This window comes from Megalopta genalis, chromosome 7 (genome assembly GCF_051020955.1).
Source record: "Megalopta genalis isolate 19385.01 chromosome 7, iyMegGena1_principal, whole genome shotgun sequence".
NCBI classification, from domain to species: domain Eukaryota; kingdom Metazoa; phylum Arthropoda; class Insecta; order Hymenoptera; family Halictidae; genus Megalopta; species Megalopta genalis.
The window spans coordinates 19,062,824-19,066,504 of record NC_135019.1 but is presented as its reverse complement, the minus strand read 5'-3'; the positions used below and the strand labels follow the sequence as shown (position 1 = coordinate 19,066,504).

Sequence of the window (3,681 nt, the reverse complement as noted above, 5' to 3'; positions counted from 1 at the left end):
ACAGTTGATATTCAAATTCGTACTTTTCCTTTTCTGAGCCATCTTTTATACAGATTTGGTGGCCGAAGCGCGCACCAATCAACGATTAGCATTTTTCACTATGATAAAGCATCTCGGTAATGAGTATCATCGGGGGGGGGGGGGTTGCTTGAGCCGGCGGATCACGGATGGCCAAGTGCGCTCAATCAACAACAATCTCAACACAATCTGAAAGGTTGCGATTCATCGCAAAGAATTGAAACTATAAAATATGTTGAATAAAATGTGTTGCTTTGATAAAATCAATTTCGAAAATTTTAACTATTCGTGTGTTTTGATTATCAGTTTGTATAACGTTATTATAGAAAACAAATACAGTAATTTCTCCGGAATTTGACGAACTTCGATATTCTGGGGTTCGCGCATTTTCTCTCTAAGCCGATGCTAAGGTTCTACGGAGTCAGTGAACACGAGTGCCGCGGCTTCTTCGACTCGAATTCCCGGAATACAACTCATAATACAATGAGGTAACTTTTTTTAATTTTAACATTTTAACACTGATCTTTTATTTTATAGTTTGGACAGGTATTTCCAATGAAAATAAAAGCGAACACGATATAATTTCGATTATGTACACTTATTTATTTAATACCTCATGTGAAATTCATTTGATCTCATCGTTATTGTGATTACATAAATAAACTTATAAATTACATATAAATAAAAATAAATCTACTATTCTATTCTATAAATATCTATATCTATCTACTATTCTATTCTATTCTATAAATCTACATTGACATAGTGTATAATGGTAATAGTATTTTGAATGAAATTGTTGTCTTGCGTATTATCCTTGAAATTGTCGTAGCCAAAAGTGATGATTTTCCTCTATTTTTTAACAATTTTTGGCGGTGGTGATGCGGCGATGTTTGGAAGAAAAGGAGAGGGGAAGACGTTTCGTCCGGGGCCCGCTCGAGGACTCATCAGTAAGGCTATCCTAGCGGGCCCTTGCCTTAGTTGGTAGGAAAGACGAAGTCTGTATATATACAAATTGAGGCGGATCGGTTATTTGCGGGAAGAGGAGCCATTTGGTGGCGGGTCTGGAGGTAGCCGCCACAAATTAAACTAAAAAAAGAAAAATTAATTTGTAAATAACTCATATTATCAAATTGGTTGAAAAAAAATTTTTACCGTTATATGAATAGGTATGTACTTACTTGTATTGTTGCTCATTCTTCAATGTTCTTTAAATTAACTGTAGAATCATCCGGTACATTATGATTCCCGTACATTCTTACTAAACACATGCCGTGACGTTTTTTAAAGTTTATCAACCAGTCACGAGTGGGTACAAATTTCGAATACGAGGGCAAATTTTCTATCATTTCCCTCGCCTTTTCCAAAATCAGATTGTTTGTTAGGCGCTCGTCACGTGATCTTCTTTCTAAGATCCACGACAGTAATGCCGTATCTATTTGATCGTATCTATTTGATCGAAGTTCCCTCGTTGGTGCCATAATTCTCACAATTTATAGCAATACTGTTTCGACAATAGTTAGAACTGCGGAACTTCAAGACTACTCGCAACGACAGTTGACATCCAAATTGCTAGTTTTACTTTTTGAGCCATCTTTTATACAGATTTGGTGGCCGAAGCGAGCACCAATCAACGATTAGCATTTTTCGTTACGGTAAGAGAGGGGGTGGGGGTTGCGCTGGCGGATCACGGATGACCAAGTGCGCTCTTTACCCGATCTTATACCTGCTATAGAGCCATCGAGACAAATTAACATTTACTTCGATAATGGTTTTATTGCTTCATGAACATTACCGTTAGTACGCCGTAATAACGATTCGGACAATAGCGACGTGTCGATTCTTGTTTTCACAGGAAAACGACGCCTCGGATCCAGCCCTTGTTCTTCTTCGTCACATCTGCAACCCATTTGTTGTGCTATCGACGCTGAATTTCGAGAATCTCGTATCTAAACGGTGTCGTTCTTCCTTGCCGTTCGATTATTTTTACTCCAAGATCTCTTAAAATTGCAAGGTTGATCGAAAAATAGGGTAAACTGTTTCTTCACACTCTACGTCGAACGCGTAGGCACGTCGAATATCCGTCGGATAGAGGCATCTGTCCTCCGAATAGCATAACTTCACTGATACTTTCTTTCGAACGACGTACAGTAATGTCTCCCTAACTGACGCATAGATGGTCCACAGAATCGGACAATTCAGAAAGAGGAGATACGATTATTCGAGCGTTGCGGCTCGTTTTTATTTATCGTCGACAATTCGTAACTATAAAATATTATAATAATATTGTATTATATTATAATATTGTTATATATCATTATCTGTAATATAGTTATATTTATTAATACAAAAATATAGAAATATTATTTAAAGGCATATGGAATAATTTCACCTTAATTCGCACTGAGATCGCGCACAAGAATTGTCTTGATTGCGCTCGAAAACTCAGAAATAACTGTAAAAATAAACCGCAAGGCTGGAATAATCATATCTCCTTTTAAAAAATTGTCCATTTTTTAGGACAATCTGAGCAGTACATACCTTCTTTGACGTTGCCTTTAGTACTTCACATATTTATAGTTAAGAATCGATTTTACTAATGCTTTTTCGTAAATAAAATAACTTACTTGCTACGCATAATGAATAAATATGGTCTAAAAAATGTCGTGTTTGGTCTCATTTTAATTGGAAGAATCTGACCAATATATTAAAAAAGATTTTATGTATACAAAATTAGAAATAAGGTAGTTAGGTCGTCGCTTTTGTTCTAGAATTAGAATGTTATTCAGAATAATATACAGCGGCATATTGACCACTGCCTATCATAAAATATCAGGTAGTTTCGTTCGACCCGAATTTCATTTTCTTTCTTTCTCTCTCTCTCTCTCTCTCTCTCTCTCTCTCTCTCTCTCCCTCTCTATCGCTTTCTCACTCACGAGGTGTTAGTAATTACACTGTTCCACAAAAGCAACCCTTTCTTCTGATTTCCTATAGCCATTATGAAATTCTTGTAGAGCTTCACTCCTCAATCAAGAACCCGGGAACCGAATTGCTCCATCACCCCAAGTTTACGAAAAAAACGAGATTATGTAAAAACTCAAAGTCTTCGAGAAAAATGAGCTATTGCATGAACAGTACAAACGTTAGAAAGTTCTAATCTATCTAAAAAGATAGAGGGAAGTTTTCCGAATATAGTGGCGTACAATTTATTAATTGTTTGTGGTCCTAAATAACTATAAATTAATATCAAAGTTTAAAAAAGTATCGACGTGTGTAGTTTCTTCGCAATATTTTTGTATTGTTACGAAAAGTTCTTCGTTCAGCGTGAAAACTCTACGCAGGATTGGATTCTGTAGACATTTCTGAAGAAGAAACATAAGTATATTATAGTTACGAATTGTCGACGATAAATAAAAACGAGCCGCAACGCTCGAATAATCGTATCTCCACTTTCTGAATTGTCCGTTTCTGTGGACCATCTATGCGTCAGTTAGGGAGACATTACTGTACGTCGTTCGAAAGAAAGTATCAGTGAAGTTGTGCTATTCGGAGGACAGATGCCTCTATCCGACGGATATTCGACGTGCCTACGCGTTCGACGTAGAGTGTGAAGAAACAGTTTACCCTATTTTTCGATCAACCTTGCAATTTTAAGAGATCTTG

The 3,681-nt window shown here is 36.6% G+C and overlaps 1 long non-coding RNA gene across 1 annotated transcript; it reads right to left on the bottom strand.

Moving 5' to 3' along the window:
- Positions 1-600: 600 nt before the first annotated feature.
- On the bottom strand, positions 601-1,607 carry LOC143259884 (uncharacterized). The gene is made up of 2 exons (XR_013033917.1): positions 1,200-1,607; positions 601-1,107 (listed from the first exon to the last, which is right to left on the bottom strand). It is a non-coding gene; the product is annotated as an uncharacterized LOC143259884 (long non-coding RNA).
- Positions 1,608-3,681: the final 2,074 nt, after the last annotated feature.